This window comes from Lissotriton helveticus, chromosome 5_1, assembly GCF_964261635.1.
Source record: "Lissotriton helveticus chromosome 5_1, aLisHel1.1, whole genome shotgun sequence".
In the NCBI taxonomy this organism is placed as follows: Eukaryota; Metazoa; Chordata; class Amphibia; order Caudata; family Salamandridae; genus Lissotriton; species Lissotriton helveticus.
The window spans coordinates 2,076,151,585-2,076,179,207 of NC_136065.1; the positions used below are offsets into that span (position 1 = coordinate 2,076,151,585).

The window sequence follows — 27,623 nt, forward strand, 5'->3', positions numbered from 1 at the left end:
CAACTGGTGTTTCTAAAATACGCCTACCCAGGTGTACCTAACCTAAGCCTAGTACGTGGGAAGGAGTAAGTGAGATATAGTTTGAGTTAAGATAGTTTTTGCCAAGAATCTGAATCAAGAATTCTCTAAGGATCTAATCAGCCCTGTACCTTGATTATAGAACGAAGGAGGTCTTGTATCTCTTTCTCAGGACTCGATCTCCCAGCAACCCGCAAGGGTGACTGGAAACACTGGAGCTGGATTTCTCGACAGGAGAAAAGACAGCATCTCTCTCAGTGCCTCAATGGGAGAGTCGGCTTCCTCCAGCACTTGTTTCAGCAGGGCATCGGGTAAGTAGATAGCTGATCTGCTCCAAACCACCGTGTGTTTGCTAGGGCAGCTTTTGGTATATTTATACCTGGAAGGTGCCGAGTTTGACGTAAGGTTGGACATAAGACGTCACTAAGAAATCGCAGTTCTTTTAGGACTCCAGGAGTTCTTGGACAAATCAAAACAGAATCAGGGGGAATTCCCGGGCTGCTGGAGGCTTGGTTTGTTTAAAGAACGCGTTGTACTTTCTAGGAGTCTATAGGAGCAGCCTTGCCGTATTTGGACTGCATTGGCTATGACTAAATATGGATATGATTCTTATGCCTTTATAAGGATATGATTTGTTATAACCACATGAGGGCATAAATCGGGAATATTTAAATAGGGTCCTAGATACGTTCACAACACTGTCAGTAGTATCAGAAGAGTATGAGAATGCTGTCAGTAGTATCAGAAGAGTGTTGATAGTAGTATTACAATGTATCATAAGAGTGTGGGAATGCTGTTAGTATTAGAATGCTGAGTGCTGTCTGTAGTATCATAAGAGTGTGAGAATGCTGTTAGTATTAGAATGATGAGTGCTGTCAGTAGTATCAGAAGAGTGAGAGTTGTCAGCAGTATCAGAAGAGTGAGTCCTGTCAGTATCATCAGAAGAGTGAGTGCTGTCAGTATCATCAGAAGTTTGGCATGCTGTCATTGGTATTAGAAGAGCGGGAGAAGGCTGACAGTAGTATTTAAAGAGTCTGAGAATGCTGTTAGTAGTATCAGAAGCGTGCAAGAGTTTTGTTAGTGGTATCAGGAGAGTGACATGCTGTCAGTAGTCTAGAAGAGTATGCGTGCTGTCAGTAATGTGTGATTGCCAGTGTGTGAAGGGTGCATGAGTGAGAATTCATGGATGTGGAGGAGAAGGGTTGATCTTTTTGAAAAAAAGAGATGGATCCTAGTGGAGACAGGGAGATAGGGAGGCGTGAAGAACCCAGATCAGCCTATAACAAAGTGCCTATAAGTAAAAGGAGGACTGGAAGGGCGGTTGATATGATTCATTCATTGCTTTATAGTAGGTTGCATTCTGGGACTTGTATTTTTACTTTTACGGCTGAAGGCATCATTTATGACATGGGAAACTTGGCGCTATGCAAGCTCTCAATGTTTCACATGAAAAAACAGACTCAGATGCTCAAGTAAGTTGAAAAACAAAACATGCTGTGACGCTATGAGGAGATGATAAAGAAGGCTATGTATGGTCAGTGGAAAGGGTGGAAGGATATTTGAATGTGAAGCAGGTGAGACACTCCACGCTGAAGAAGCGTGTATCAACCCAATGCCCTAGTGTGCCAATACAACTAAAGCACGGGCGGACGCGGTAAATGATGCAGCAAAACAGACAAATTATGAGGCATAGTATCTGGTATAATTATTTGTATCCACCTGAGCTAGAAACAACATTATCGGTAAAATGTAGAAATTGGGAATGTGGCAAATGTAGTAAATCCATAACTATGTGGTAAATGCTGCAGTCACAGAATTAGATACATCCACTGGCCCTGTGTTATCAACAATTTATTCATGAAATCCAAAACTAAACACTCTAATAGAAATCTTTGCCCATCGTTAGGTTTATTTCGATGAATACAACTTGTTCAACCATAATACCCTAGAATAAACATGTAATATAAAAAATATATAACGGGTAACATGTATAGCATTATGTTGCCATTTTGGGGTTGTAATTAGGGTTGTGCAGAGCTTGAGGAGTTGCACGATTCCACGAGGTTCCGCGAGCAGGCGGAGTTGCTCCATTTGCCCACCCCTAACACTCCTGTGATGTAACTGTCGTTGTGAGAGCCGTTGCTGAGATCTCGGTTCCGTGGAATATTCTCCTGCACCTCTATTGGCTTGAGACACAGTACCACCCCTCCCCTCGAGTGTTGCTACATGACCTGCCTACAATCAGGGTGGGGTGGCAGTTGGACTGCATCAACTAGGCCCCAGAATAGAAGTGACGTAGCCAAGCACGTCATACAGGAGACATTTAACATAGCGTTACTTTGTATCTGAATCTGAAGGTGCAGAGCGGCTGGTAGCCGACTTGTGGCTGCTGTTCTCACCCATGCCTTTGCCCCAGAAAAGAAGTCGCCTGCCGGTAGAACAACATGCAGACCAGGTACAGGGCAATCGGAGTCCCGAAGAGCCGAGGCCAGTACCAGGCAGGCATCGCGTCCTCTCTACAGCCAGCTCAAGTGACCCCAACCATGTCCTCGTGGCCCTGTGTAGCATGCGACCCTAATGGCTGCCTGTCTCGGCTCCCTCTGTCGCGTGCCCCTTCTCAAGCTGCCTCCCCTGCAAGGGCAGCCCGCGCTGCCAGCAGCTGCCCTCGGAAGAAACATCCTCGGTCGCCTCAACCGCACACATACATACTCCCATCTGAGCCTAAAAAATATGCATGCTTAGCATTGGGAGAGAGGGGTGGGGGAGGGAGCAGACCACACACTCTGTGCTGTGTGTAAAAGGCCGCTTTATTGAAACAGGTGCGTATCACATTAAGATTCCTCTGCAAACGCCTTACAAAACTAGACCTCACTAAATAACCATCTACTGACCTTTAACACTGTCCCGCCCCTAAATTTTTCATGAACCCGCCCCCACCCATACCTTACAACATTACACCATATACATCAATGCATCAAAACATGGTGCGGCATGGGATATCAGTATGAGCAGGAATAAAAGGTAATTAGCCTTCATGTGGATGGCTGAGTTTAAGACCCTGGGCAAGGATATGTGAGTGTATGAGACCCGCTGCCACTTGCACAATGTCAGTTCAATGTGATGACCAAAGAGAAAAAAGAAACATAAGCAAACAACGGAACAATACTATATATGCATCTTGTCTGCGAACCCTCTAACTACCCCATCACATAATTCCCCCGAGAAGCATCTGTCACTCTGTAACTCCAATTTAAAATCAAAATGTCTTGGATAGGTGTGGGGTGGGGGACCCCTCCAGGTGGTAGAATCAATGGAATGCAGTATCTGTGTCTGCATGGGCGATCTCAAAGTGCTCAATCAGGACCAGCAGGGATGTGCGCTTGCCTGTGCCCCAATCTGAGTTAAATGTAACACAGTCAGATAAGTGACGGAGTCCTACTCAGTTGTTCTTTTGTTCAGATCAGTGCCAGATAATGTTCTCTGTTGACCAAGAGTGACTCCTGTCCCTTGTGGTGGCGTGCCGCTGAGGACCCTTACCTGGGGAAGGGTGACACATCCCGAGTGTTTTGCCGCCTTGGTCAAGAAAGTGTGAGGACCCAATTCCAGCGCTGGACCGACTATGGCCCACAGGCCGATGATAGTCGAGTGGACAAGGGCAAGAAGAGACATGTTTCTCCTCTGTACAGCATTCCCAGGTGGACTCATGGGTATGGAAGAAATAGGATTTGCCTCCATATATGACTTTGAGAAGTGCTGGGAACAGGAGCATGTAGGATAGTTGGAGAGCCTTGAGTTTCAGTTTGAAGCCTGAATAGGAGCAACGTTATGCTTGGACCTCGAAGGTGTCATCTGGAAAAATAACAATTTTGGAATTTTGATATTGGAAGTCTGAGTGCACTCAAGACTCTCAGGATACAGTCTCTATCCTTGAAGTTAAAAAATCTTGCTATCACGGGCCTGCGTTGTGCACCCAGAGAAGGCTTAGGGGTAAACTTCCTTTGTGCTCGCTCTACTACAAACTAGGGGAAAGTTTGTTCTTTGCCATCCAAGATTTAAGCCATCCTTCAAGGAAATTAGCACGTTGTGAATGTTTCACATCTTCTAGAAAACCCACAAAACTTTTCCACATCTTCAGCACGGTGATGAAGCTCATTTGTGTGGGTAAGGAGACGAGCCACCTTGGTCTTGATGTCAGCACTTCATCCTCCACAGTGGAGAAGCGCCCCTCAACCTCGGTAGGACGGCCAGTAGAATTGCGAAGATCTTGGCAGAGGAGCGCTACATCCTCCCATGCCTCCCCTATCTTTGGTCAACCTATGTAAAGTAGAAGTAATCTACAATGAGTATGGTGTGCATCAATAGACAGTGCTTATAGCACAGGTAGGTGAACCGAAAAGGCGACTGACCACATTGAATGTATTCGCAAAGAACCACTCCTTCTAGTCCGGATGGAGTGAGGGAGCAGGAATGAATTGCAGGCGTACGTATCAATTCTTAGAGAAGGGATTCTCTGTGTTAGATTCTAAAATGATATATGGTGGGGCATAAGGGTGTATAAAAGGGTAAAAATTGCTTGGTAAACGTGTACCTAGCAAGATCAAATGTTAGAATATGACGTACCAGAGCGAGTGAAATCGCAAAAAGGTACTCCTCCAGACCTGGATGGAGTCCACACATAGGAATATATCGGTCCATTTGTTACTTAATTCCAAACATAGTGTAATGTTCTCAGTCCATATCGAAAATGATAATTACAATCATGGCCTTAATAAATGGACTTGAAAGTAATTTACATTTCCAAACTGAGCACAACTTACCTAAACTGCGTGTTAAATCTGAGGTACACTTTGGCTCAGTGAATCAGCCTCAATGTAATCTAATAAGAAAGGTTGCAGGATCAGTGACCTTCTCAAGACTAGCCACGCAAAGTAATTATGCAAGCAAAAGCGGGGGGGGGCTGCCTCACCTTGGTAGGTGTGGCCGCAACTCTGAAGCGAGACACTCCCACTCAGCATTGAGGAAAGCCCTGGCCGAGTAGCCCAAAATGTCCGATGGAGGCTGGGCCCCTCTTCTGTCAGGTCGCCGGTGGATATCTAGGAGCTGCAGTTCAGGTTGCGGGGAATACGAGGGGGGATGCCGGCCAAACCACCAGACTCTCTGCCTGGTTAGCGCTGACATCAGAAGGAGCAGCACCTTGTGTGTGTTCCCGTGCAAAGCAAACTCCCAGCGGAGCCCAGATCCTGGGTCCGCTTCCTGGCTGGAGCTGGGTCCTTCACCTTGGTCTCCGTGCAGCACTGCCGCGCCAAGCTCACCACTCATGGCAGGCTTTCAACCTCAGGGACCTGTGTGCCTCACTCCATCTCCCTGATCCCTAGTGTGGGTTGGAAGGCTAGGCATGGTCCGAAGCCGCCATCTTGGGTGTTGGATTGACTCCGATTGTGTGCCCCACTTCGGTGATTTACACATTGATCAATACCTCCCGTAGTATCATTTGCCAGGGATAGAAAGGGTCCAGACTCCTGACCCTCACAGACAAGGCCAGGCACCACAGCTGATGTAGCGGATGAAGGAGGGGTCCAGAGCCCTCTCAGAGTGTGACCACCATCTTGACGCCCCAGCCACGCCTCTAATGCTTCCTTTTTTTATTAGTTGAATACTTAAATTCTGCCTCTCTAAGAGTTCTAGATGCAAAGGCGAATATTCTTTCTTTGCCTTCAACCATTTGGGAAAGAGTGACACCTAAACCTGTATTACTTGCGACAGTGGTAAGTATCATGTCCAGTTTGCTATGCAGATTTCCTATGCCTGCGGCTGAAATAATGGCTTCCTTAATCTCATTAAATGTGATGGTATGTTCCGGTACTCACTCAAAGGATATCCCATTTTTGAGTAGAGGTCTGATGGGCTGAACTAAATCTGAGATGTGTTTTAGGAACTTAGACATGTACTCTGCTAAACCCAGAAACGATTTAACCTCCTCTTCCGTTGGTGGGTGTAGTGGCCTTAATGAATTATTCAATCAAGTCCATTTTTGGTTTAATACCTTCACTAGATAAAGTGTGACCCAAACGTTCCGCAGAAGCAACTCCTATTTTGCATTTGCTCTTCTTGATAGTAAGACCAGCACTCTTGAGTTTTTCTAAAACTCTTCTAACATTTAGAATGTGTTCTTCTTCATTGGATCCATAGATCAGAATATCATTCTCAAAACATAAAGGGGCACATGCATCAAGCTAGGCAATTTTGTGATTCCTTAATAGTGATTATTAAGGAATCGCTATCAAGGAATCTCAATTGCCTATGCGTGTAGATTTCTCTAAAATATTAGCGATTCCTACATATTCCTTAATTGTGAAACGCAAATTTCGATTCGCAATTAAGGAATGGCTTCCCATTCATTCCTAGGGGCCTCTAGGCCCATAGGAATGGGCATTCGCAATTTGCAGGTACCAAATAGGTACTCGCAAATTGCGCATGCAATTTCAAGGGTACAAGGGGGTCAAAAGGCCACCCTGATGCACCCCCAAAAAAGGTAAGTATGCACTTGTGGTGCACACTCATGCCGTAAGGGCATGTGTGTGCACCACAATGCACTTTAATAAATTAATTTATTTGCATTTTTCAAAGGAATTGAAAATTACCATCAACTTGAAGTTGATGGTAATTTGTGATTCCAAATGCATAATGAATTGCATTTAGGGGATCGCAATTTGCGATTCCCTAAATGCATTTGCAATTTAGGTAAACACAATTTTTTGCGATTACGTATTTTGCAAATGCATTTTGTTTGATGCATCACAAATTGCATTGTACCGCTCGTAAACAGGCCTATTCTGCGAATCGGCCCATTTGCGACCGGTAAAATGCTTGATGCATGTGCCCTATAGTCAAATATAGCCCTTCCAGCACATATTGCATTATTCTCTGGAATGCTGCGGCTACAGATGCTAGCTCAAATGGCATTCTTAAGAATTTATAAGTATCGAAAGGCGTGGTAAAATCTTTGAATATTTGGGAATTGGGATGGAGTGCCACCTGGTGGTATGCTGAGGAGAGGTCTATCAGTGAAATATTTGGCATCATTTATCCCACTTAGCATTTCATGAATTGTAAGGAGAGGATGTCTGTCTATCCATATATTAGCATTTAAACTTTTCAGAGCCACACAAAGGCGAATATTCTTCACTTCTTTCTTAGAATTTATAATAATGGGAGCCAACAACTATGATCTTTCTGTAGTTTATATAACCCCTTGTACTTCCACCTTTTTAATTCTTCCTTTAAAGGTTAATTTATCAAAAGTGGAATAGATCTGACTTCATGTACCACAGGAGTAGCATCTGACTTTAATTTGATTTTAGTAGGTAATCTTTAAATAATCTTAATCTTTCGGTGAACACTTCTGTAAATGTTTCACAAATATCACTGCCCACTAAAGATCTATCTACCAGTAGAACGTGCTCCTCATTATTGGGATCTAAAGTTACACCTAGATCACTTTCATGTTTTCATTCCAACAGGTTACACATTTTTTTTTTTGGGTAACATAAATTTTTCTTATTGTGTTTCTGTCCTTAAAAGATATATGTATTTTCACCATACCTTTTAACGAATGGGGTCACCATTGTACCTACCTGGATGCACAGCAGGGATTTCTAGAATGTATACGAATCCATCATTACTAATAACCCTAGCACCCTAGACACCCTACAGGCCATGTGGACGAATGACGTAGGCTCCATTGATGAAGACGATTGGACAGAGGGGCAGAGATATCCTACATGCCTACGACTCATACAATTCAAATATCTTCATAGGGCATACTATACTAGATGCAAATTATGGAAGAGGGGGTTAATTGCATCCCCACAATGCCGCCGCTGCAAACGGGATGAAGGCACATTCCTACATACGACGTGGTCTTGTGCTACACTAGACTTCTTCTGGTGTGGAATGCTGGATTGCCTAACAGAGGTATTGCCATGGGACCTTCCTAGATCCCCAAAGCATATACTACTTACTACACTGCCTAGAGGGAAAGGAGGGAACAGATATAAACAACATTTGTTATTCTTAGGGCTCACCCTAGCTAAGTGAGACATTCGCAGACAATGGAAAGCCAATACACTGCCCCGTATTGGAACCTGGAAAGCTGGGGATCACGGTTCAATCCCCGGCGCCGGCGGCAGATTAGTCCAGCACCATGTGACTCTGGGCAATAGCTTGCTTAATCTTCCCGACGGCCCCCAGCGCCTAGAGACTTTAACGGGTGATTGTGCGCTTTACAAATGTGGATTATTATTATTATAAACGGGGCTTGAATTTCAACAGGGGACTGGAACTCCCAGTATTTACAGCACAGGGGGGGGGGCAAAAACACAACAAAAGTTGGCAAAGATGGGCAGCTTACAGAGGCTTGTCACTGGAACCACTTAATATTTCCCACCAACGCTTAGACAATGAGACAACACCATATGGACAAGATCAGGCAGATGCAGTGCGGAACATGACTTCTACTTAAAGGGGCTAGTGGGTTTTCTGTACCTTTGCCCAAAGGGTTGCTTCTATATCCCAAACAATAAATCCCTTGAGCTAGTGGTGGCATTTCTGCAACACGATTGTGACCCCATGTACGATAATGCAGCAAAGAGACATGCCTCTGTGCATGCTGACAGCTGGAAACCAAATGGCTTCCAGCGTGTCCGGCAGCACTTGATGGCGGCACGCGCCATACATACATGAGTGGCTCATGGGGAGCGCTGGTGCTTCTCCCATGGGCAGGTGCACGGACAGAACAGTTCCGTCCTCAGCACACACCACCTCAGCTCAGGACGGAACCATTTCGTCCCAAGCAAGCAAGGGGTTAAGATAGTGTATACGCTGCCACCTGGACTAGTGAGCGTACCGCAAGCAGGCACAGAATTAATACATTTCATCAGCACTGGCCAGTTACTGGGAGGCACACACAGTAACATACCCGCGTGTAAGTACAACGTCTACTATATCAAAGCTGAAACTGGCAGGTTAAGAATACAGGCACTTGTTAGGAGGCACAACACAAGTGACCTATCCACGAAGTGAGAGGAAGCCCTTCCAGAGCTGCTGAGGCAGAGTAAAGAAGACGCCACAGCTATCCAGTCCTCGTCACCATTGAAAAGAGTATAAAATGATGCTATGAAGCAGTGAGTAGAAGATGTGAAGTTTATTATATATTCAGTACCTTACTAAAACCTATTCACAGCTAGCTCTTGTTCTGTCAAGCACAGATCTGACAGAGCTCTCAACATTCTAAGGAACAAACCAAATATGTAGGGCAAAGAGGGGTGGGGAACAAAAGGATTGACCCAACTGTAAATATATCACATTCCAATATGTGCATAATAAAATATAATAAATATCTAATACATTATAACATTATGGAAGATCTTAACAATAAGGTTCGAAATATCATTTGCAAATGTAGGGGTTGAAAGAGACTAGTCTCAATTGATCAGGAGTTGAGTCCTTTGTCCTCTTTGGTTTTGTGTCAAGCTGCTTTTCCAAAAATGTTGGTTTAGTGATTGGATGATCAACCAGAGGTTTGCTTAGATATTGTGAGTGCAAGAATGGAAGTAGAATGCTCCGGATTCTGGAATTCAGCAATTTTCCTTTGTAATGCCTTAACTGGGGAAGTAACTTCATAGATGTGCCAGTACTGTGTTTGCCTATGTGTCTGTGGCTATGTTGATTCTGTAGTGATGTTAAAGGCTAGCCTGCTATTCTTATTGCTCTTTCCCATTGTCTTTCTAAGGTCTTTTGTCTCAATTGAAAAATATAAGCTCTGCTGTCATGTTTTTCAACATTGACTTGCTGTTTTTGAGGTCTTGAGGGGGATGATGTTGTCAAGTGTAGTTGTCACTCAATTGTGGAAGTACCGAACTGGAACTGCTAGATAAGGGAGGGGTTAATGGCAGTACAAGGTGGGGAGATCCAGTTTTCTCAGGCTCTAACAGTTGTGGAGTGTTGAACCTGGCCCTTTTTGCAGGTCTATCCCCAAACTTTTTGCCTTTCGCGTCCTATTTTCTTTCCCTGTTTTTGTTGGCTTTAGGACTCTAGGCACTTTTCCAGTGCTAATCAGTGCTAAAGTGCATATGCTCTTCGTGTAAATTGTGATTCTGATTGGTTATCCATGAAAATATTTGATTTACTGGTATGTCCCTATTAAAGTGCACTGTGTGCCCATGGCATGTAAATCAAATGCTACCACTAGTGGGCCTGCAGCACGGGCTGTGCCACCCACATGAGTAGCCCTGTAAACTTGTTTAAGGCCCGCCAATGCAGTGTATGTGAGTGCAGTTTAAACTGCCATGTCAACCTGCCAAATGCACCCACTTGCCAGGCCCTAGCCATCCCTTTTTCTACATGTAAAGCAACCCTAAGGTAGGTCCAAGGTACCCCCATGGGCAGGGTGAAATGTATGTGAAAGGTAGGACATACGCTGGTGTGTTTTACATGTCCTATTGCAAGGCCTCTCTCTCCCATATGTGATCATTGGAGCTGCCTTGTAACGTCTTACAAGTGTAACTTTCAATTGACAAGAGATAGAGATTTGGAGATTGGGCTCTCTGAGCACAGAATTTAAAATTACATCTTGTAGTAAAGGTGGTTTTTATATTGTGTGTTTGAAAATGATACTTTTAGAAAGTGGTAATTTTCTTGTTCATCCTGTGCCTTTGCCTGCCTGTGAAATCAAGGTCTGGTTTTAACTGACATAGGCCTGTTTGTGCATTCACTCTAGATAGTCACACAAAGGGAGCTGACGTGTGCCCGCATATCCTGATGACCCATCACTAGGCTGATGGGTCTTCCTGAGCTAGAGTGGTGGGAGGAGTTTTCACTAACACCTAAATAGGGCTCTTCCTGTCCTTTTACAATGCTGTCTCCACCCCCTGGAGTGAGTCTGGAGCCAAGGCTCAGCAAGGCAAGGTCTTGTGAACCACAAAGACTTTCTTTGAAGTATGCCTACTTCAAAGACCAAAAAGGGTATAAGTATTAGACCTAAAACCCCAGACTTGTAGAACACTTCTGGATCAAAAGGAACCTCTGTCAAGAAGAAGAGCTGAAGATCTGTGAGGAAGAGTACAGCCCCTTTGTTGTGTGTTGCTTTGCTGAATTGGCCTGCAGTTGCTGCTTCTGATTTGAACAGGAAAAGGACTGGAGTTTGCTGTGTATCCTGCTTGTGAAGTTTCTCCAAGGACTTGTTAAGACGTCTAGGGGCATCAAAGATTTCATCTGCAGCATCCCTGGACTTCACTGCTGGGAGTTCTGACCTGCCTTGTGGTGCCAATTCCAGTTCTGGGCCCTTGGAGGTCCTTTTGCAGCTTAAAGACATCAAAATCTAAGCATTGCCCTTCCAGCACCTGTTTTTTCAACTCAGCCCCGCCATGTAGTAAACATTTCCATGCACCGCTTCTGTGTTGACGAAGAAATCGGTGCAGTGCCTGTCCACGGCTGAAGAAACTGCTGCAGCCCGAGTTCAGCGCACAGTGTCTCCGAAGTTTGAGACCACCATACTACCGCGACTGAAGTAATCGACGCCTCAACTGTTTGCCGGGTCAGCCTCCAGCGCGTCCAGATAGCCACGCATCGCACCTGTGCACCAAGTTTTTCCAATGCATCACTCGCAGACAATCTTGGAATTTGACACATTGCTTCCCATTAAAGTCTGGATTTGTTGCAACACTTCTCCTGCGTGCAGCAAAACTGACACACCGCCTCCCCAAGACTCAGGAACCACCACATCCTGTGCTTTCCAACGCTTCCCTCCTCTGCAGACGTTTTCCTTGTTAATTTTGATGCATCTGAAGGTATTTTGTGTAAAATCATGACACCCATAGTGTTCCATAGATAAAATTGCTTAAACCTTTTAAATGTCATATTTTGAGTTATGTATGTTGGATATTTATCGTTTTGGTCTTGTTTGGTTGAGATAAAGATACTTTATTTTTTCTAAAATGGTGTGATGTTGCTGTGTGTGTGATGTACAAATACTTTACACATGCCTCTATGATAGGCTTAACTGATTGTGCCAAGCTACTAAGGGGGTGCGGTGGGATTTTCTTAGGTTTGTCATCCCCTTATCCTGACTAGAAGGAAGGATCCCTACTTGGACAAGGTGCATACCACTGCCAACAAGAGACCTCCATTTCTAACATTGGGTTTGTGGAGACGGACTTTATTATAGGTATAGAAATGTGGAGGTTGCATTGATTCCTAGCATGATTGGTCTAGGTCAGCCGTTCTTAACTTCTGGTCCTGGGGGGCTGGGGATCCGCAAAGCCTACTCAGGGGGTCGGCAACTGCTTAGAAAATTAAATAATGTTAACAGATTAATAAAGTGTATAAGTAAGCAAACTTGAACATTTTAAAATGTTCTCAAAATGTGAAGGGATATCAATTTGAGGCTAAATATTACGTTGGTGTCCTCAGATTGATTTGTGGGCCAGTGCAAAAGCATAAAACAGAATATCTTATGGATGATGGATTGCCTTAATTGAATTTAGAAAGCTCCAATCTTTCCATTAACATTAAAATTATGATTTTTTTATATTTGTTTGTAAATACATAATATGTGCATTGTTTTGTGTTTGAAATTGCTTAGACCAGGGTCCCCAGCTTCTAGTTATGACCTGTGGGGGTTTCCGGATTCTAATAATTATTTATTGGGGGTCCCCAGATTCCAGTAATGATTAAGTGGGGGTCCACAGAAGTAAAAATGTTAAGAACCACTGGCCTAGGTAATATGATCTATTTTTGTGAGTGTGGTGTTGCGCTTAGGCCGCTAGGCGACGCTGTTGTACCATGATTCCTGTATGGTTTGCAACGTGGGATTTGGAATTCCTAACAGGATCCAGAATTGTTTACCGATTGCTAGTGCCTCTGCCTTCCCCCGGAGAGTGACACCCTTGTTTATGAGGGTCTGTATAGGCTGTGATGCCTGCATTGTATGTTTGGACACCACGTGTAAGATCCCAGGGTAGGTTTGCCTGTGCGTTGTACTGTTTCTGGCAGTTCTGCATTCAGGGGACACGCTATTAGGTAGCATAATCTACCCTTAATTTTGTATTTCTCCAAGGTGGGTACTGTCCCTGGGGCTTGGACCCCTACATAATTATAGAGCCAGGATCCACCATGCAGCCCCTCGTCTATGTCCTGGTAATCCTTTTTCATCGCACAAGTCACACCCTTAGTCTTTTCATACGCATTTTGAATGAATGAATGAGTATGTTTTTATATAGCGCATGGCTACCTGGAGGCATCCCAGCGCTGCGGACACGCAGTGAGGAGCAGGTGGGATTTATGGGAAAAGCCATGTCTTCAGTTGTCTGCGAAATGATAAGTGGTTGGTTTCCCGACGGATGGGAAGAGGCAGGAAGTTCCAGAGCCTGGAAGCGTTATAGGAGAAAAGGAGTTCTCCTGTGCAGGCCTTCCTGATTCTGGGGACATCGGCCAGATGCAGTTCATTAGACCGGAGACTCCTGGTAGCTTTGTAGGGTTGATAAGATTCTTGAAAATGGGAGGACCTTTGCCCTGAAAATGTTTATGTACAATGCAAAGAACTTTAAAGTGTATTCGCTCTTGTATCGGGAGCCAGTGGAGTGTTTTTAGGGCCGGCTTAGCTGAGCAGCGGTTGTTTGTGCCTGTGAGGAGTCTTGCTGCTGAGTTCTGGACCACCTGAAGTTTGTGGATAACTGAGGTGGGTGCTCCTAAATAATGGGCATTTCCATAGTCCAGCCTCGATAGGATAAGTGCTTGAATTAGGATTTGTTTTGAACTACCAGGTAGAAGGGGCAGTATTTTGCATGTAGACAGGAGCAGGCCGAAGCAGATGGCAGCAATTTTTCTGGCTTGGGCTCTAAAAGTGAGCTTGTGGTCGAGCCAAAAGCCCAGGCTCTTTATTTCCTTTTTTGGAATTGGAGCGTGCCCCATACAGGACGGCACCAGAGTATGTGGATTAAAAATTGCTTGGTTGCCCATCAACATGAGCTCCGTCTTGTCACCATTGAGTTTAAGATGGGACAAACTCATCCAGCTGGCGCCTTCTTTAAGACAGGAGCTCAGGTTCATGGGAGTGTGCTCGGCCTGGTTCAGTGCCACAATAAGCTGAGTATCGTCCGCATAGCTGATCAGTTGAATTCCGAAGGGTGCAACTATCTCTGCTAATGGGGACATATATACGTTAAAGAGTGTGTGGCTCTGGGAAGAACCCTGAGGAACGCCACACTGAAGTAGCAGTGGTCCTGAGTGGGTATTACCTTCAAACACCTGGAAGTACCTTCCTTCGAGGAAAGATTCCAACCAGGACAAGGCCCTGCCCGTCACTCCCAGTTTTTTTGCTTTCCAGTTTCCCCTCCTGGAACAAAAGAAGTGAAATCAGCACAAGAACTCAACTCTATAGAATTGATTAATCAGTCAAGGATGCCAAAACATCTATGAACAGAGGAAAGCTTTTATTCATCTACCTTCAGGAAATTAGGAGCACATTGTGTAAAAAACCAAACAGAAGCACATTATTTAGTAGTTATGGGAAGGGTATGTTGGAGCATTTATCCGCGGGGGAGATAATCCTCGCCTCTGAGTCCTTAATTGGATTGAAACTTTCTGTTACGTTAGCTAAGACATTTTTCATTCTATGTCAGGACCGGATGCTTGGATAATGCTAGTTTAAGCTTACTTACCACCAAATGAGCCATATCTAAGATAGGCTCAAAATATAAACCCTTGAAGGTAAAATTTGAGGACCAGTCAGCTGCATTTATAATGTCCTCTAGTCGTGCACCTACACTGAAAGCCTTGGAAGCAACTGCCCCCCTGGCGGAATGGGCTCCAAAAATCTTGAGATCAATGACCCGTGCATGTCCCACCGCACCCAATGTGCAATAGTGGGGGACGAAACCACCTAATGAGGTTTCCGGAAAGCAATCAGCAGCTTTCTTTCTCCTGGAAGCCTAAAATCCACTGACATCTCCTTATAGACTTTTAAACACTGCACCACGTATAGCTTAGGCAACTCATGAAAATGCTGGGTACTCGATAGCCCTGGTGTGAGATTGAGCCCGCCGAATAATTGTAAAAGATACCCCCGTAGGAGAAAAACCTCTTCCTGTGAGATCCAGGGCTCTAACATCCGAACCCCTTGTACACAATATCAAATAGAGAAGCATTGCCATCTTCACCGAAAGCTCCTTACATGACCAAAACGTATTTGGTTGCCAGGATAAGAAATGGTTGAGTACCTTATTAACATCCCACTGCTCTGTATATCGCAATTCTGGCAGAAGAGATAGCCTGAAACCTTGCAGCAAACGGCAAACAAAAGGATGCTCCCCCACGGAGGAACCCTCCACAGGGACATGTTCCGCCAACATTGCAGAACAGAAGGTATTTATGGAATGATAGGCCAAACCTTGTTGGGCCAAACTAGCCAGCCAGACATACTATGTCAGCCTGCATGGGATCCCAACCCCATCGCACACACCTACAACACCATTTTGTCCAAGCTGATCAGTATCTCTTGACCGTACTGTCAGACCAGGCCTTGGACAAGAGGTTCTCATCGTTTGCCGAAAGTCCTCAGATTGACCATCTTCTCTGGTAATCATCCTTGCCATCAGGCGTAGGGACCCGTCTAGCACCATCTGATCCTGACACCAATCCGTGTTGAAAAAAAAGCTCTGGAAACTGGGGAAGACAGATTGGAAAATCCCAAGAATCCCAAGAAAGTTCCAGAAGAACTGGAAATCAAAATTGCGACTTCCAAATTGGGTGGGGTGATGAGAACCACCTCCACATGTTGCTGCCTGATCTGAGTGGAAGTTCTCATGATCATCGCAAATGGCAGGAACGCATATGCTCGCTCCTGTTTTTAAGCCTGCAGGAACTCATCCTTGGCAGCTGCCAGAAGGTCCGGCCTCTAAATGAAGAACCAGGGTAACTGATGATCCAGCCTGGAGCAAAAAGGTCCACTGAAAAAGAGCCCCACTGGGTATGGAGCATTGCAAAAACCTCTGGGTGTAACCTCCACAGGCTGGAATTACGAGAATGGCGAGAGTGCCAGTCCGCCACCTGGATCTCACAACCAGGGATGTACTCTACTGTCATGATATCTGGTGGTCAAGGCAGAACTGCAAAAAATGTGTTGCCAGATCTGAAAGAACGTTTCACCTGGTCTTGCCCAGGTGATTTATGTACCTGACAGCCAAAATATTGTCCATTTTTTGAAGGACACATGTCTGAATTCTGTACCTGGTCCAACACCGGACAGCAAAGGATCCGGCCAGAAGCTCTAGACAGTTGATTTTCAGTGCTTGGTCCTTCGGAGAGCACAACCCTCCTGTGGAAAAATCTCTACACAAGCGCCCCAACCAGACCTGCTGGCATTGGGTTCTATAACCAGGCCATGAGCTGAAGCAAATATAGCTTGTCCATTCCACGCCTCCATGTGGGAGAGCTACCAGCAAATGTGCTCCTGCTCTTCAGCAGACAGGACCACAGAATGAGAATAAGGGAGGCCTCTCTGCAGGTGAACTGTCTTCAATCTCTGCTATGCCCAATAATGCAATGGGCCTGGGAAGATGGCCTGGAGGGCTGCTGACATAAGCCCCACCAGATGGCAATCTGTAGGAGGGACAAACTCTGTTTGGCTAACGTTCTGCGCAGCTCATGTCAGAGCTTGGATATTTTCTGAGAAGGAAGGCTGGGAGTGGCTTCAGTAGAGTCTATAATGACACCTAAGATGGTTGCCCTCCGAGAAGGTACCAGAAGTGACTTTTTGATTTTGATCACAAAACTAGGCTTTCCAAGAGGTCGAACAGCCACTGTAATTGCCTCATCAACTGTTCAGTGTGTTGTGCCAAAAGAAGTATATAGTTGAGATACAAAAAAAGGCGAATTCCCTGCACTTGAAGGTACTCCTCAACGAGCTAGAGCACCTTCGTGAAGCAGCAAGGATCGGAGGAAGCACCAAAAGGAAGAGATGGAAATGGAAGATTTGCTGAAGCCAGACAAACTGCAGAAACCTCCTTTGTGGTGGAAAGATTGGGATACAGAGATACGCATCCTTCAAACCCGAACGGACCATCCAATCCACTGATTGCAGGACATCCCTCAGGAGATGAATTGCCTCCATTTTGAAATGGCAGTACACCAGCCATTCGTTGAACTCATATAGGTTCAACACTGGACGCTGACCCTGGTCTGCCTTGTTGAATATGGACATATTACTGAAGAAACCTTGCGTGTGAGGGGATGTAGAACATATAGCTCCTTTCTCTAGGAGGAAGGTAACCTCTGCGTCCACCAAGTCTGCTTCTTGCCTTGAAAACTGGGTTTGCCTGGGACGCGTCTCTTGCCATGGAAGCCCACAGAACTCTATTTGATAACCCTTTACAGTCTACAAAACCCAATAATTGTTTATGAGTGTTCCCCACACATGTACAAAATTAGCCAGACAACACCCCACTCTTAAGAGGGAAGAGGTAGACATACTCAAATTTGAAGCAGCGTCGGCACCTCTGAACCCACTGCCATATCGGGTTTGATCTTGGAACTGCCTGTGGCTGGAGAGTTGCCCTCCGGAGTTTTGGAAGGACTGGCCATTCGAGCGGCCCCTACCTTGAACGCCCGATGGAAAACCCGGGAGGAGAACACCCGCTTAATAGAAGACCGGGCTTTATATAATGATATGAAAGTGTTCACAAACTTTCCAAGCTGTTTGATAAAAGGCTTCCCTAAAAGTCCTCCCTGGGCCTCCCCCCCAGCTTCAGAGTCTGCCAAATCCCCCAATTTGGGGTCGACTTTGATAACAAACGAGCATCTCTGCTCAGTAGAGAGCACGCAATTGGCGTTACCTAGGATCCCCACTGCGCGCTGAGCCCAACTAGAGAGGACCTCTGGGGAAATAAGGGCAACTGATGCTTTGGCATCTTCTGCCATGTCTAGGGTCATAGTGACAGGGCAAAGGATGTTCAAGAGTTTGTCATGGCATACCCGCCAGGACCTGTCAATCCCCTTCTTCGGATCTTTAATACATTTTGCTAAAAAGGTTGCCCTCCTGGGTTCCAATTCTGGGGTTTGAGCTACCTTTCAGTCCAGAGAGGGGACAGGACATTCTGTCCTGAGGAACTACGGGCCACCTGCATGCACTTGGTGGTAATTGCGTTTTCTAAAATTGCGAATTTCATCAATTCGCAATTTGTGATTTATTCATACATTTCATAGCGAATTCTTAATTTGCGATTTCTAGGTTGCAAATTTCACAAACATGAAACATCGCAAAATAAGAAATCACTATTATATTAGCAGAAAAGATGTTCTCGCAACATAAGGAATCAAAATTTTTGCGATTCCTTATATTGCGATGCGAATTCTTTCATACATACCTTTTCTCTATTTTTTTGCGATTCGCAGTGTTTGCGACTAAAAAATTGGTTGATACATCTGCCCCTTACTTCTCTTAATTTCTCAGAACTTTTAAATTTTGGGGAGATTGGTTTGTTATTCACATTTATGCACACAGGGAGACTCTGCATATTTTGTTCTATGCGCATCCTGCTGTCCTTTTTTGATGATTGACTACCTGGGGTTGATTTGAGCTTTGGTCTTTGTATATACTCATTATGTGAGCTACCCAGGCTTCCTCGTTTATCCCTGCATTTTTAAGTCTGTTTTTTCCCAGTGTCAGTGAATTTATCTGATACCAGAAGTGTTTTCCGTTCCGTTGTTTACTAGCCAAAAGGAGTTTGTTCCCTATTGCGACCTGTCAGGTTTTCCCCCTATTTTTAACTGGTTAGAGACTGCTCTTATTCTGCGCACTCTTTGGCTTTTTTTGCTTGCGTAGTTCATGATTGAACCAGGGATGGTGACTGCTTGTCCACGTGTGCTTCCTGTGGTGCCTAGTGGGATGTTGACTCTTGTTATCCGCAAAGCATTCCATTAAGGTTCCTGTTAGGTTGTCCCAGGCTCTTAATCTTTCACCCTCCCTGCCTTGTGGTGTATCTGGGCTTGCGGATTCCTCTGAACTTACTTCACTTATGCCCGCTTGGCGGTATACTTCTGCCATCACCTTTTCAATCCCTATTCTACGCCATTTCAGGCTTTTTAAATTATAGGCTCGTAGCGTGGAGAATAGATTTTTTGTTGCTGTCAGCCTGGCTGTAAATTGCTCCAATTGCAATAATTGTGGCATATGATCACTCTCTATGCGTGGTACAATTAGGAATTTTTATGTTTGTCGTGCTACAGATTCACTCACTACAGTATGATCGATGGTTGAGCTTTTAGACCCACTTAAAAAGGTAATTGCCGCCGGTGAATCTTCTTTTGTATTTCCGTTGAGGTGAATCAATCCCAATGATTCAAGTTGTCGTCTGAAGTTGTTTCCCTTTTTATTCATATTCCCTGGGGAAATACATAAATTGATATTAAAGTCACCGGAAATGATGAACTGTGCCTGGCAATACATTCCTAACAACATGTTCATGTGCTTGTCTTTTGTCTCCTCGCTTGGATGGATGTAGACATTAAGTAGTATTAATATTGTTACAGACCCATCGCTTTTGTGCTGTTTCAGCTTGGATACAAGAACCCAATTCGTCCCTATAGTTAGTTTTTCTAGAGTCTAATCCAATTTGGTCGAGAAATAAGAGGACAAACCGCCCTTTGGGTGTCCATATTTTGCTGATTTTATTGCTGGCTCATGATGGTCAGCAAAGCCTATGATATTGTTCGGAGTTACGCTCCACGTTTCTTGGGCTAAGACAATGTTGTGCGCTTGCAGGAATTCCACTGCACCGGGATTTCCTATGAGATTTTCTAGTCCGTGGGTATTCCAAGGGCAAATGTTGGTGACTTTTTGAATTTCTTGTGGTGCTTTGGTTCCTCAGGATTGCCAGGATTGCGAGTTAAAACGAAGTTTCTGAGGACCCATCCTATTGTCTTTAATCACTTGTTTGATTGTGTTAAACTCATCTAACTCCTTTCAAGTTGGGCTGATGCCCAGGCATTTTAATTATCAACTTTTCAAGGGCTTTATGATTTGTTGCTGCTCCTATGGCTCCTCTCAGTAGGGATTCCTCACTTTCTTTTTTGGGGAGAAGCGGACCGGGGTAGCATGGGGCCTCTATCCTTTGTAGTTCAATGCCCCAAGCCTTAAACCTTTGCTGATGAGTCATTATATGCTCCACAATTTCCGTGAAGACCAAGTTGTTACTGTTACCTCTCTCTTAATCATGGATGGATGTGGTTTAAATTCAATCGATAACAAGTTGGATGAATTAATATTGGCTATTTCCCGTACTTCCTTTACCAGTTTTAAGATTGTACCTTTGTTTAAGGTGTCAAAGTTACCTCTTGAAATATAGTTTGGAAGTAACACTATTTTGTTCAATTAATTTACCCTTCGTGTGTTTGAACTTTGCTGCTGCAGCAATAGTATGTCCTCACCTTCCGCCCTGCGAGGACTTCTTGTTCTAACTGCTTCTTTGGTAATTACCCGAAGCCCTGATCTCCTTTGGCCCTGTCCCTCTAACATAGGGGCCGATTATGATAGCGGTTTTTCCGCATCCTCCGGGCCGGCGGAAGTATCCGCCAGCCTGGAGGATGCGGAAAAACCGCTGCGGAGCCTTCAAAGACCCCCCGCCAGATTAGGATGGCTGGGGGTCAGGAAGACCGTCCGCTGCTTTTCCGACGCGGTCGCATTCCGACCACGGCGGAAAAGCTCTAACATGTCTGGCGGTGTCTATAAGACACCGCCAGGCATATTAGGATGTATGCAGTTCTATGCCTTTCCACGGCGGCATTTCCGCAGTGGAAAGGCATAAAGACTTTTGTTTGGGGGCCCATTGCGGGCCCCCAGGGGTGAAGGGGGGGTGGTGGTTGCACATGGGGCGTACCTATGGTACCCCCTGCCTTTGTGTGCACGAAGCGGCAGGCACCGCGCGGTGTCTGACGCTTTGTGCATGCAAATGCACTGCTTTTATTTTTTACATTGCCGCCGGTGCTGCTTCAAACAGCACCTGCCGCAATGTAAAAAATACAGGATGTGACCGCCAGGGTGGCGGTCACATCCTAATTTGCACGGAGGGACCGCTGCTGCCCCTGTGGACGGTCCCTCCTACTCTGGGGTGGCGGACGGATGCAGGTCCATCTGCCATCCTTAGTGTTACCTTCCTTTCTGGTGGTAGAGTATTCCAAACAATTATGGGCCATAGGGTTTTGCCTGTTTGGTGATGTCTCTTGTTCGGCTGCTAGTGCCGATGATCCATTTTCAGTATTATATCTCACAGGTAATCCTGTAGGATTGAGTTCTTGGGTGATTGTTTGTGGGATTATATATTCCGAATCTTATTTTGTATCATTATTTAAAGTGCCTGACCTGACATTCTTATGTTGCAAGAATAACGGCCATATTTTATTTAGTTGAGCTGCTTTCCCTTTGTTCCGTGCTTTTCTTTGCCTCTTTTTTTCTTTCTTTGAGAGTACGGGCTTAACCTCCGCTATTTCTGTATTTTTGTTATCCTTTGTTCCACTTGAATCGGGGTTGATGTCTTTTACCGTAGTGTTCTTTCACTTGTTTCAGTTAAGACGGATATTTCCAAAGTAGACGTTTGTGTAATTTGTGTGTTGTTCGAATCTTTTTGTGATAGTCCTTTTGTTTTCTTTGGCAAAACCTCAACTGCCCTGTCTTTTTTGGATGAGCTGATAGATTGGACTCTCACTTCCGTCAATATGTCAGTCCGAATAGTTGTTACTGTTAGCGGATTTCCGCATGTCGATGTGCACTTGCAATTGACTTTCTGCATGTAATTATACTGTTGAGCTCTCGTAATCAGATTGTTGAGTGTCTGTAGCTTCTTGTCAATACCTACTATGTATATTGCCATTATCTTTAGTAGTTCTACTTGCAGATCGTGTTTCTCCGCTTGGTGGGAAATTGCTGTAGAGATTGTCTCCAATGTTGACAATAGGACGCCCTGGTACTGGGAGGGGCTTGATCTTCCATATTTTTGAATGAATACATTTGATTGGGGAGGGATGATTGCTTGGTTCTAGATGATGGGCCCCTAGCTGTTGTAAGATGTCTGAGACCTGTAATTTTTCCGTTATTAACGGAAGCAAGCTTAATTGTTACTCTATGTCTAAAGCTAGAGGGCTTTCTGCCTTGCACATGTCTATCCCTTCTACTTGGAGAGGTGGAGATGACACAACCTCTCCTATAACCGATGAGGTCCGTTGATTGTTGCAGTTTTGTTTCCTTCTTATGCGTAAAGGAGAAGTTGTTTCCGACAGTTCCAATAGTTTGGAGTCAAGCGTTTTTTCAATGGCTCCTGTTGCTGAATATAACTGAGTCCCTCCCCCTGTTCCTCCCAATTACTGAGGTCGAAGGAAAAGAGTGTTTCACTTGGGTTGTGATTGTGAATTACTGCATTTGTTGTTATTTTCCTGGCTGAGTTTATTGCTGTATGCGTGCTTACTGAGCACTTCTGAATTAAGATGTCTGCTACTATTTCTTGGCTTTGTACGTCATTTGTGGCTACTTCATCGCTTATAAAATGTAAATCCATTCCATTTTCTTGATCAGACTGCTGTTTTATTAAAGATACACCTTTAGTTTTGTTTTCCATCAATGCTGATGCACTGTTAAACGTCCCTTTTTTGTTGGCCCTTTTGCGTTTAGGAAGTCTGTTATCTTGTATCCCTCTATCCTTTTGCTATGGGCCAACCTTGCTTTCTTCATAGCAGAAGCTTTACTGGGAGATTTCTTTTCATTTTCGTTCTTTTCATTTATGTCATTCCAGGGTGTTTTTGAATCTTGTTGTTGCTCCTGTCTGGGTGAATCTTTCCTTAGCCTCTGTGGACGTCTCTGATTCCCTGGTGAATGACCTTCCCCCAGGTCCTAGACCTGGTCCTGGTCCTGATCCTGGACCTGGGCTCCTCTATTTGTTCCTGAGCGCATTTCTAATTTCCTTACTGCGCCTTTATTGCACTTCTTGCCATTACCTTTCCCGTTGCTGGATGTTAAAATGACCCCTGACTTTTAGTTTCGATTTTACTCTTTTGCTGTTTTGCTCGTTAGCGCCTCCGGTATTCGGTCTTGGATTTAAGTATCGATAAATACTCCGTAAACTGTACTCAAGCTGTACTCAAGCAGGAACTTCCAGCAGTGATCCGTTCGTGTCTTCACTATTTGTTTTATTTTGATCTTGTGATGTATATGGTGAATGTCACTTATTTATACTGATGGCCTGGGGGCCTTTTGTTAGCTCTTAGTAGAAATTTGATAATGATGTTGATTGGTAATACCGACTACTAGACGCTCACCCCCACCCTTTGTGCAGTTTTCTTGCCTGCACGGTTTGGCACAGGTTGGCCTCCTGTTACGAGCATATGACTGTGCTATGCTTGTTTTCTTCTTGATTCCCACTTCTTGCTTTCTGCTTCTTTCTTCTCTCAGTAGCTTCTATGGCCTCTGTATCCACTTAGGGACTCGCTTGTTTCCTGTTTCCCTGTGCTGGTCTGAGCTAGCGTCGACAAGAAGACGTTTAGATTTTTTTTCTTTCCTTTTTTAGGTAAAAAAAAGCAGAAGCTATAAATCAATGAGCCAGTAAATCTGGGTTTTAAATACAGGCCAGTGGGGCACACACTGCAAAACTGCAAGCTACTCCCGACGTAGTCGGGCCGCCTCAGCTGTTTTTGGCAAGGGCACTCACTTACCGGCCGCCTGCTAATCACGGCCGCACTCGCCCAGCCTACCTTGCTCTGTACCTCCCAGGAGGGGTCCCGGGAGGGGTCTGCTGGTAGGGTCTGCTGACTTTCTGATGCTGAGCTGGGCAAAAAATCTTGAAAATATGGGCAGCAACGGTGTCTTTTTGACTGGGTTACGACCGTACATCCCTCGGGAGTCAAGTGCAGAGCTGCAGCTACAAAATGCCGGTAAAATGCGGGCTGCAGGCGGGCGGCGGGTATCTCACCCCCACACTGTCTCACCCCACACTGGCCGCTGGCCTTGCTCGCTCGGTTCCTTCCAGCTGGTCATAGCCTCGCCTCGCTGAGCCGATCTGAACTGCGGCTGACTGTGCGGATGTGAGGCGGGTTGCACGGAAAACCAGGGCTGCATCCACAGGAACAGGAAACTCTGAGTAGCAGAGCAGGTGTTTCATTGAGCTAGTTGGGAACATTTGTAATGTTTGACAATATGTTTGACAATATGAGACTAATGAGACTAATTTGACACGTGGGATGAAGACCTGCTTTGACAATTTGAATTCTAGTCTTATTTGTGATTGACTAGTGCAATCTGGAAGTGCAAATAGTCGCTGATCACAGATGCATTGCTGTTCGTCTAGCCGCTCATAGAGACTAGGGCTAATTTTATTCAGGCTTTGGAATTATTGTCAGATGGACAGTTTTTTTCCAATTGAAGTTTTGAAGGTAATAGTGCTTCCACAGGTCTTTTTTTTACTCCAGACTCTTCCATGCATCTTTTCATATGAGTACCTTTTAATAAATTCAGTTCTAAATCAATTAATTGTTTATAAATCTACCAATGAGAGTAGTATAGTAAAATATAGCAGTCCAAGCAGATAATTACATTTCTCGGAATGTAGGGATCTTGTGATCAAAAGTATTTTAAGAAACTGTGATACAATATGTAAGAGATGTATTTTTATATTAGATGTATTTGTAGTCAATTGGTTACATTGCATTTTGTCATGATATGTGTCCCTCAAAGTGCATTTTCATGAAGTAAGGGCATTTCTCTGCTAATGTCCTAATCTTAGGCTAGCAGGAAAACCTTTGCCTATTCTAAGCATAATTTGAGATTTTCTGGTGGGCATTTAGGTATTAGTCATTCAAATAATTCATTGTTCTTTAGAGAAAAAAGATTTTGCATCTCATTTTCACGAAGGTAAAAAGAACACTATATGCTACAAAAATATCACCAACAAATATTGAGAATGCTATTTTAAAGTTAAAAATATTGACTACTAAAATAATAATATTGTCATAAAATAGGTACTTATATACAATTTTGACTCGTGCATTATTACCTTTAAAATATGTATTACCTTTTAAAATACATTTCTAATATCAAAAATATAAATATATAAAAAATCTATAATAAAATACATGCGGTAAACATATATACTTTAAAATGGCAAAACTAGTAAATAATATTTAAAAAGTAAAAATATTATTTAAACATTAATAACAAAGAATAATTATAATTATTATAAATAAAATTACAAACACTGTTTTTGAATGGTTTTTCATTTTTTCTTTTCTCTACGTCATTTGAATATTGATATTCATGACCTGTGTTCCTCCTTTATTTATTTACACTATTAATTCACATTGGGCATTGCAATACCATTGGTTTTTATCTTTATGCCCCTGGACACTGTACCCTCTACAGGATTTGAAGCTATGGAAATAATTTTGAACAAAATGTTGAAATCTTAATTACTATCTTGAGTTGCTTGAATATATTGTATGATTTCTAAACCTAAAGAAGTCTGTAAAAGATCAAACAGGTGTTGGCACATTTTAGAAGCAAAAAGGAGTTGTGGCTATATTTCGTTAATATTACTGTTCACAAGACTCTAAATGTACTAAATTTTAAAAAAAACAGTGCTCATGTCTGTCTTTACTCATGGCGTGAACTTAGGATGTGCTATATTAGGTGTTTGTAGTCTCACTTATTGTGCATGTGATAATGTTTTACATGTGACTGTTGTTTCAGCTGTTCTGATATGACAGAGGACATACCAAGATGACAACAACACAGGGGACTTCAAGGACATCCAAACAAACCTTAGAAAGGGTATCCTACCAGGGCAGAAATGTGATCGGTAGGCAGTTGTTTGGCCCCCTAAAAACCGAAGATGGAAAGCGACATGGCCAGCAAAGGTAACTTAAGACATACGACTGAGCCCATGATAATGTGATAGGATTAGCCCTGCTACTCAATAAGAAATAAACTCCAACCTAGTTGCTTTCCTGTTATGCTGAGTTAACCATATAATTAATTCCTTTTATTGATCTTTGAAAATCAATCTCACTGCTCATCTTTGAGTAAGTTGGTGACCATTTTTGTTCTTTTGAATTCTGGGGCTATTATCAGTCCTGGCTGGTGATCTTTAAAACTAGTGGGGCGTAAACACCTATCAGATAGGATGGAGCCTCTGAGCAAAGAGAACAATCCCAGCTTCTTCTAGTGAATGGGGGAGTTCTTCCAAGCAAATAAAACAAAAAGAAAAAGTGCTAAAATGGAGCATTTTACAGTGCAAATTTAAATAAACTGGCTAAATAATTTAGAGACCCTGAATGAAATATTCCATTACTGTTGTGTGTAAGGCAAGGGTAGTAGGACAAATTCTGCCAGAGAAAGTGGCAAATGATGGATATTTCAGCAGAATTACCCTAAAATTTCCCGAAGAGCTATATCTACTAGACGTAGTCTAAAGCAATCTAGGATTTCAATTTCAGGTGGCTTATAGTGTTGCATTTTACTTTAGTAATTCTTCCCACTTTGCTTCTCATGTGTAGATGTTCAATCTTAAGTTATGACTGAGTTTCTACTTAGAAGGGGCACTTTGGAAAAATCAAGTAATACCAATTTCACAACCACAGGTCAAAAGACACCAGCTCAACAAGTCTTACTGGCTTAAAATAAAATGCTACTGTTCAAATCCATCAATAAATCTTACTGGATCAGATAAGATAGACCAATTGAACATGGTCAAGCCTTCGAGAGCATTAGTTAAAAAGGTTTATCCATATTCCTGATGAAATACCTCCACACAACACAGGTCATAAAATAGCCACAACATTAACTTTACTTTGGTACCAAGCAACACAAATCAGCTGTAGGCCTCCAGATTTCAGCAGAAAGGATCTCTCAATAACAACGTAAAGTATTTTACATAAATGCAATAATTTTGTCTGAAACATCTTATTGTCAATTCCAAAAATACAGACATTTTACCATGACATAACCAGTTTCCTTTTTTTTGCACAAATAAGTTCAATTTTCCCATACAGAAGCATATTCTTTTAACCAAAACAACAGCTTTTACAGAGTTTGTTCTTTGAGAACATCTTTCCCAAGCACTTGTATGTACTACTGTCATACATGGTCGACTTTTTTCATGTTCTTTTAGTATCATCATCAAATACCAGGGATCCCCCTTATATTGCAGGAATTTTCATTAGCATTATGCATCAGTGTCCCAAGGAAACCTTTATGCAAAATATAGCCAGAAATACGGCATACCATCTAAAAGACACAATATCTAACATGGCACCATAACTCCCATGACACCCACACCAACGATAGATACACTTCACTCTGACAATATTACGGATATCTCACAATCACTCAAACTCACATTAGTCACTGCAACAGTTACATGCATACTCAGTTTTCCAATTTTAAGATTTCCATGTTTTTTTTATTCGTACTTTTTCCATAAATCCTTTTCCATTATTTTTTGATGCGTTCATTTTCTTTCTAAAACCCTTTTCTTTTTACCTTTTAGCCTTTCACCTCCCTTTTTTACAACTGC

The 27,623-nt window shown here is 43.6% G+C and overlaps 1 long non-coding RNA gene across 2 annotated transcripts in view; it reads left to right on the forward strand.

Annotated features, from left to right (window-relative positions):
- Positions 1-27,623, forward strand: part of LOC144756316 (uncharacterized) — a 255,827-nt gene that overhangs the window by 202,358 nt on the left and 25,846 nt on the right. For both annotated transcript variants that reach the window (XR_013595123.1, XR_013595124.1), the window contains exon 2: positions 25,799-25,965. This is a non-coding gene — a long non-coding RNA (uncharacterized LOC144756316). The remainder of the gene's footprint in view (positions 1-25,798; positions 25,966-27,623) is intronic.